The following is an 8,928-nucleotide window of genomic DNA, read 5'->3' on the forward strand; positions in this document are numbered from 1 at the left end:
CCTGAAACGTGAAGTTCTCTCCCTCTCCTTCACACCCCTGGGGGGTCAGCCAGCAAGTTCTGATGACTGAACCCGTGAATATTCTGTAGTCGGCCCTGCCGCCCAGCTGGGCGACTCTGCAGACTCTTGCTGCCCTCCCGCAGGCCTTCCTATGCGATTCCCGCCTACCTCTGGCACCCACCCCCAAACCTGTAGCACCTGCTCCCCATGGCCTTCCCAGAGCGATCTGATACAACACAATTGGGGCCTGTCTCCTCCTGCCCACCACCCGCCTTCACCTCCTCCCACCCGTGTGAGACCCAGAGCCACAGTGGCCGGGCCACACTCGGCCCCAGATGGAAAAGGTGGTCACGTGAGGACCCCAGACCCAGTGGGAATCACGCCCGCCCTTGCTTGTGACACGTTCCACTGACTGGCCGCAAAACCAGCCAACAGGAGTCATTCTGTTCCGATGACAAAACCAGTACTCACCATTGGCAAAAACTTTAAGGAAGCAAAGAAGTACAAACAAGACAGTGAGAATCACCCCAAACTCCAAAGGCCAGAGACGTTTACAATTCGGCCTCTAGCCTCTTCCATATGTGTGTTTTGAGAAAGTTGGAGAGACTGAATATATAGTTTTATATCCTACTTTTGCCATTAAACGATAACATTCATGACTGTACATTGTGATTATAAAATGATTCTATCTCTCTCTCTCACTGTGTGCCTATCATAAAATTAAAAAAAAAAAAAAAAAAAAAAAAAGGGATCCCTGGGTGGCGCAGCAGTTTAGCGCCTGCCTTTGGCCCAGGGTGTGATCCTGGAGACCCAGGACCAAATCCCACGTCAGGCTCCCGGTGCATGGAGCCTGCTTCTCCCTCTGCCTGTGTCTCTGCCTCTCTCTCTCTCACTGTGTGCCTATCATAAAATTAAAAAAAAATAAAAATAAAAAAAATAAAATGATTCTACTGGTTGACTTTACAAAGTATCTGAAAAAAGAATAATTTGTCACAGAGGAGCTTCTGGGTACAGATGGAGGATGGAACTCCCACATCCACGGAGGTTTGTGAAACAGACACATACCACACACTCCCCGAAGGCTCAGGAGCAGGGCCCCTGGGGCCCGTGAGGTGGGGTACAGCGGTGTCAAGAGAAGGAGGGTGGATGGATAGAGCAGCAGTTAGTCACGGAGGCAGAAAGCAGAATAGGGGCCGCCAGGGGCCAGGGGTCAGAGGGACCAGCATCAGTGTTTCCTGCCCACAGAGTTTCCATCTGGAAGACGGAGCAGCTCTGCACGTGGACGGCAGTGATAGCTGCACAACGGTGCAAATGTACTTAACGCCACTGAGTTCCATGCCTGCTAAAATGGTCAAAATGGCAAATTTTATTAAAAACTTTAAAAATTAAAGTTTAATGATTTTAAAATCATTTTTAAAAAAGAAGCAGCAGCAATCAGATCCTCCAGCCCCTCTGCGTCTTGGGGAAGCCTACAAACACACGGGGCTCCCCGTGCAACAGGTAAAACAGGCTCCTGTGCTCCAGGGCCCAGGGCGCACTGGGGCGCTGGGGATCCCACACAAACACAGGGGCATTCAGTGAAAGCATGAACCGGCTGTGCGGACCCTGCCGCACCCGGACTCAGGCCCCAGAGCACCTGAGATCTGACAAGTTCCAGGAGAAAGACACGCTAGGCTCCGACCTGCCCCAGGTCCACGGCTGGATGGCTGGCTCCGTGGCAGACCTGTGGTCACCAGCCCGTGCGCACACCCAAAGTCCAGTCCCTCAAGCCACTCGAGCACACAACCACCAGGCACCTGAGGACAGCCCTCCTGCCAAAGGCAGACAGAAGGAATCTGGAATAAAAATGAGGCAGGAAGAAGCAGACCTCACACAACACACCAACGTCTCCCTCCGCGAGGACCGAGCAGCCAGTGACCAAAGAGAGGGCACTGCACAACAGGAACACAAAAAGATAGTTCTTCAACTGTAAAAATGGGGGCAAAAATGTATGTTTAAAATCTAATTAAAATGGCTGGAAGAGAAGATGGAAGGGTATTTTGTAAAAAGAATATTTCATGCAAAAAGACCAAGAGGTAGAAATGGAAGAGGAGAGGGAAAAAAACTTAGAAACGCAGTCCAGCTCTGCCTCGCACAGGAGAGGGGCTCCGGGAAGGGGACTCGGAGAGAAGTGGGAGAGAGGAGAGAGATCCACATACCTGTTCCAGAAAACATCCCTGGACAGAAGCACCAAGAGGCACCCCACTAGCAGCAGAGGGATGGAGCAGGGCCGCACACTCGCCAACTGATTCCTGGGAAACTCCACAAGGCGGATGCCCCAGCCCCCTGAACACCACGAGCAAACCCCTGCATGGAAGGCTCAGTCCACAGGGCTCCCGAGGCCTGCATCCGCTCGCTCTGGCCGCTCCCGTACAGTCCACTCATTGCACTTCTGGTTAGAACCCTGGTCGCTGCCGCACGCAGACGTCACGGCTCACCGCGGGGAAGTAACGTGCAGGTACAAGACAAAGCACAAGGCAAGCAGCGTGGGCAGACAAGTAAGGGCGGTTGTGATGAAGCTCTGTGTTCCATTTGGCGAAGCTTCGAAATGTCACCCCAAACTCCAAGACCCTGCTCGTCTCACTGTGATGGGCAGCCGAGCACTACGACGCCCCTGCCTGCCTGGCTGAGAACGGAGGCAGGAGGCTGGAAGGCCAGTGTATCAGCCGCGTCTGCTCAGGAACAAGGGAAGCCACAGGGCTTCAGACGGCAGCTCTGATCTAGGACACTGATTTCACAGAGAAAATAACCACCTTTAGCCCTCGGAGGACAGACGGGCACAGGGAGGGCATCCAGGACTCGGGCACTCACAGAATGGGCCCCACAGCACTCGGGGGACCGGGTGGCCTCCGAGGTGGGGCGAGAGGCTAGTTTGGGAAGTACCAGAAGAAGCCTGGACAGGAGGCAGCTGCCACTGCTGGGGGGACACCAGGATGGACAGGGAAGGAGGACCCCCGTCCCTCGCCCAACTCCCAGTCCCCCTCCAGAGCATCAGCCCAGAGTCAGAGAGCAGAGGAGGCAAGGTGGATCTGGAGCAGAAGTGTGCGGGGGCAACAGCCCTTGGGGTGAGGGGTCAGCGCTGGGATGGGGGGCTCACGAGACGTTCTGAGGGCCAAGCAAAGAGGAGCTCCTGGCAGATCGGTGTGGGATGCAGGGGAGACAGGTGTACGGGATGACGACATGAATCTGGGAGCCTGGGAAATGAAGCTGCAGACCTGGAAGGTGCGTATCGAGTATCCCAGGGCGGCCGTGACAAATGATCCAGGTGGCTGAAACAACAGAAACATATTCGCTCGTGGGTTCCTAAAAGTCCAAAATCAAGGTGTGGGCACGCTCCTTCTGAAGGCTCTGGTGGCAGGGGGTGGAAGGGATGGGGGGAGCCTTCCTGCCTTTTCCACCTTCTGGGACCCCAGGTGCTCTGTGGCCTCTCCCCTTGACCTCACACAGTCATCTCCTCCTCTTGGGTGTCTGTCCCATGTGTCTCTTAGAAAGACAACTGTCATTGGATTTAGGGTCCCCCGGCCACCAGGACGATCTCATCTCAAGATCCTTAATTACCTCTGCAGACCCTTTATTCAAGTAAGTTCACATCCACAGGTATTCTGGGTATTAGGACGTGGACATGTCTTTTGGGGGTCACCATTCAGCCTGCTACCGAGGGGCAGATCGGGCCGCTCAGATTTGGACACGGTGAGTTTGAGATGCCCCTTAAATATCCATGTGGAGACGTGATTGGGGGAAGATAGCAAAGAAGATCATCAGTGGGGATCCCTTGGTGGACACCGAGCATTTTTAGCTCCAAGGCTCCATGGTGCGTGGTACAAGCCTGAGGTGGGACTCGAGTGCACGGGGATAATTGGGAGACGCTGCTGGGGAGAAGAAGGAGGGAAGTGGGGTGGGCTCAGGGCAAGTCAGGTGAAGACACGATCTTGGAAACAGGGGTCGTCAGCCTGACCCCACGGCAGCTCTGCTTGTCCCCCTGAGGCAAAGGGCTGGCCTCTTAATTAAACCTGCCCTGTCTGAACTGCTGAGCCCCAGAACCCATGAGCATGGTGGGTTGCTCACACCACAGTTCTGGGTACATTTCTCAGGCAGCCATAGTCAGGGGAACACTCTTTCCTTCTCTGATGAATCCAGAAGTCCTGCCCCAGCTCCAAGTTCCAGAGTGTGAACCTGGCTCCGATCCCACCAGAGAATCGGCCCCTTCCATCCCTGCCACCCCGAGGAAGGTACCTCCTGCCTCTCGCCAGGCCAGGCAGGCACCTCCCAGGCCCACAGCATCCACACCCCCGATGGCCCTGTTTGGTTTCTGGAAAACAGGGATGTTTATCTTCTTTTGAGGGTGGCTCCATGTTTTTAAAACTTTTTCCACTCTGTGTATCACTGCTGAGTGTCAGGAGGGGGCGGTGCCTCTCAGCAAAATGTTGCCATGTCACCTTGACCTCCTGCAAAATGGGCTGCCCTCCATGACGGAGGCTGGGTTCGCCCCCACCCCACACCCCACACCCCCCACCCCTGCCATGGGGCCTGGGCCTCCTGCGGCCTCAGCGTTTTTGTTCTTGAGCAGGCTGTGGGGGAAGCCTGCCTTCCCTTCCCTGCGTGTCCACGTCCACACACTGGACGCCAGAGGTGGTAGAAGCCAGAGGTGAGGTCAGTCCCGGCTCCCAAGGCCCTCCCTGCTCAACACCCGCAGGTGTTTTCTCGTACATTCAGAGCAAGCAAGCCTGCGTGTGGGATGGGGTTTGCTAGGGCTCGGCTGCATCGGTCTCAGTGTGCAAAGCACGGAGAACAACAGGGAGGAGCAAGCCACGAGCTCTGTCCTCTCCACTCGAGGAACAAGTGTAAAAGACAGCAGGACGCCCCGTCGTGCGCCAAGGAGGACGGACCAGAAATTCCCCGCATAGGGTGGGCTGTGTGATCTCGCCCTGGCACCCCCACCTCCCCACCCGAACCCCGCCCACAGCCAGGGCCGCTAGCAGCCCCCACGGCATCGCTGGCATGCCTTGCTCTGAGTGGTCACAGCCTGAGTGCATGACCCGACGGGCAGGCACAAAAGCCGCAGCCCCACCTCGCCCCCAAAGCCCACCCTGCACGGCCTCACACGCGAGTCTGCTGCGGTCCGGCCACAAGAGGCGAGCGGGCCAGCCGGGTCGGGACCCCCCGAATGCTGAAGCGCGGGATGAGGCCTAACGCAAGTGGCACAAGCACCGAGGATGGTCTGGGCACTGCGTCCAGCGGGGAAGGAGGGGCGTGAGAAACCCTTTGGCGGGTCTGTTTCTCCAAGTCCCAACACCCCCGTGTCTCATTTCATGAAAAGAACCCAAGCATGGCTGCGCCCACGGGAGAGTCACTTCTGATTTGGAGCAGACCCCAAAACCGTGGTTTCCAAATATTGCCGACCATGTACCCCTATCAACAATATATACATACGTACATTAAACGCCATGACCAAGTGGGATTTATCCAGGAGTTCCAGGTTGGTTTAACATTCAAAAGTCAATGAATGCATAGGCATTAATTATTAATTATTAACAGGATAAAGGACACACCCCACATGGCTGTCTCAACTGGTGCATGAAGTCCAAAGTCTATTCATGATTTTTTTTAAAAGGCGTAATAAAAAAAACCATATAAGCAAGTAAATAAATAAATGCATAGAGAAACCCTCAGCAAACTAAGGATGGAAGGGAATGTGCCGGCCTGACGACCTCAGACGGGAGCCGGGTAGGTGGCGGCGGGCGGACCCTGCTGAGCTGCACACCCGCGGTGGGTGGACTTTACGGTATGGCAATTGCACCTCAGCAACGCTGCACAACAGGAGGGCGCACCAGCAGTCGAAGGGGGGGCAGAGGGAGCCCAGGGCCCAGGCAGCTACAGGCAGAGGGACGAGAGCAAAACAATCCTGGGACTGAACACCCCATCCCAGCACAATTAAGAATCTGCCCGCCCAGATGAGAAGTCTGCTTCCTTGTTCCACTTTTCCTCCACGCAAAGAAGTTTCCAGACCAAATAAGGCTGCGGTTTTTGCAATGCTCCTGGCACACAACACAGTTCCTTTTAAGTGCCAGGTTATAACTGGGGCCTCAAACGTCCCAAAGCAGCACGGTGCCCATCGCCCACTGGTCCCTCTGGGTAACGCTCCAAACAACCCAGGTAAACACAGAGCGGGGCTGGCCTGGCGGCAGGGGTGAGAGTGAGCCCCGTCATTCCAAAGGAAGCCCGGCATGCCCACGTGGAGTACCAGGGCTCAATGTACCAGCAACTCCTGCTGGCAGCTGACCGGCCCCTGGGGCCCTGGGCGCCCTCCCCTTGTATGTCCAACCTGCACAGGGCGCCCCCCTGATACCTACAGCTTTGCGGACACTCCCTGGCATGGAAGGGTCAGGCATGGTGTCAGTCGCCCTGTGACCTGAATGCATTTCACCTCCACAGCAACCCTGGGAGACATGTCCTGCTATTTACCCACTTTACAGATGGGGAAACAGAGTCACAAGCCACACGGCCCATATGGGGTGAATCTTGAATGAACCCCCACGTTGACATGCTCCAAGCTGGGACTCCATCCTGTGCCACATCACCCCCTCACCCCAAAAGGAGAAAAGACAGGGCTCCCAGCTCCGTGCCTCCTGAGGGAAGCATGCCCACCCAGAAGGGACTCCTCAACCTTGGGCTGCTCCTCCGGGAGGGGCTGCGGCCTGCAGGTGACCAGCAAGACCACCCTTGCTGCCTGGGAAGATGTTTGGCTTGGCCTGTTTTTTTCCCTTTTTTTGGGGCTACCCTGTCCAGGCCAACTGGAGGGCATTTCTGAGGCAGCCAGTTACAAACATTGTCCTAACAAGGTCTCTCTGGGACGAGAAATGGAAACTTTTGCTGTTGCAACGGTCAACTCTGATATTTTAACGATGCGTCAAGACCAGCCTGAGTGGAGGCCAGCGATGGAGGGTGCAGGCTCCGTGCAGGAGCGGGTGGGCGTGGTGGTCAGGGAACCCTAGGCTGGGCACCGCCATCGAGCCCGCTAACCCAGACTCGGGTCTTGCATCACATGACACTGCCCAAGGATCATTCTGTGGACCTGTCGGCAAGGTGAAGACTGTTCTCTGCCCCATCAGCGATGAGCAGACGAGCTCAGAGAGGCAGACGCTTGCTGACGCCACATTCCATGAAGTCAGCGCGCAGACTCAGGACCTTCTGATTTCCAGGCCTCCCACCGCCCCAGCCCACGCTGCATTGCCCTCCTTCCTCTACTTCAAGCTCTTCCTGGCAGGGTGGCCCATGGGCAAGAGCACGTGGATGAAGGAACAGCACCTGCTCCTTCTCTCATGAGCGTGGGTGTCCTGATTTGGTACCGCCTCCGTGCTGGGTCTGGGTATGCCCAATACGATACACAGACAAAGGCACAGCTGGACCAGCAAAGAGAATTCTAGCTGCAAGTGACAGAAACCCAAGGCAGACTTTCCTCAGCTAAAAAAGGAGACCCTGGGAAGAGAGGGGTAGGCGACCAGGTGTGGCTGGATCCAGGTGCTCAAACAATGTGATTGTTACTTTGCTACTTCTATTTTTGGCTGTTTCTATGTTGGCCTCCTTCTCTCCTGCACACAGGCTTCCCTTAGGAGGCAGGAAAGGTGACTGTCAGCCACCCTCAGGGAAAAGAGGCAACCTCTTTATTTCAGCAGCTGTGTGTGAACCCCACTCTAGAACCCTGATGGGCCCTGTTTGTGGACTCTGCCCATCCCTGAACCAGGCCTAGCTGTGGGCAGGGGATCAGGGCTTATTACCACAAAGACAGGGAGAAAAAGCAAGCATCCTCAGCAGCAAGACAGCTACCACCGTGCCCCTTGACAAGGGTGAAACACTGCTTTGTGTGCGCAGATCGCACTACCTTGCAACCTTGTTTCCCACCAGCTGGGGGCTGCTGGGGGCAGTGAGAACTTCAACTGACCGTCTGGGATGCTGTACGGCTCCTGCATGCAGCAGCAGCCCCTGTGCTGACACGAACCACCCAATGGACCATGTGTGACACACAAACACACACTGCCTGGGGTCCCCACCGCCTCCCCTTCCTGAATAATTTGGTCTTAAAGCCAGTTGACAGGAGCAAGGAAGGCACCCACGTAGAGGGGAGGTGGGGGGGCCATGGTGGCAGGGAGGGCGTCAGGCCTGGGCTGTCCCCAACAGAAGGTGGCCCAGCACTGTGGCCCTAGTGTGGTCCAAGTGTGTGGCCTGGTGCCAAAAACAGTCCACAAATATGCTGAATAAATGGTACTTGGGGGCCAATGGCAGGATAAGATACGGGAGGCTCCTGGGGATAACACAGACCTCTTGAACGCCTGGTCAGGGAGGCTGAGGTCACAGTAACATGAATGGCATTTAGGGTCAGCAGGTACAAAGTCTGCATGAGGGGTGTCTGGCAGGGGTGGAAGGCAGAGGACATTGCGCGTCGGGCGAAAGCGGGTCAGACCCTGGGCTGTGGACATGAGGGGCAGCAGATCTGAGCCCACAGGGCAGACCCCCGGGGCCCCAGGGAGGCACTGTCTCTGACGCCTTCCCCTTTCTTCCCTTGGATAGCAGCCTCTCTCCAATCATCTCTTCACGGAGGCTGGTCTGGTTTGTACCAGTTTATCACCCCAGCCTTCCCAATTTCAAACTCATTCTAATTAGAAAAGTCAAGCAGAAAGAGATATTTTTCTCCCCTTTGTCATCTGTGAACAGGGACAAGGCCCCCGCAGTGGCCCGCACACCCACCTCCTTGCTCTGAATGCTGCCAGCACCTTCTGGATGCCCAACACCTATAGCAAACGTCGGCTCACCCTGAGCCCTGGGCCACTCCAGGAGAGACACAGTGAGCACAAAGGAGAAAGCACGTTCACCAGAGACACATAACAAACAACG

This window comes from Canis lupus, chromosome 18 (assembly GCF_003254725.2).
Source record: "Canis lupus dingo isolate Sandy chromosome 18, ASM325472v2, whole genome shotgun sequence".
NCBI lineage: Eukaryota > Metazoa > Chordata > Mammalia > Carnivora > Canidae > Canis > Canis lupus.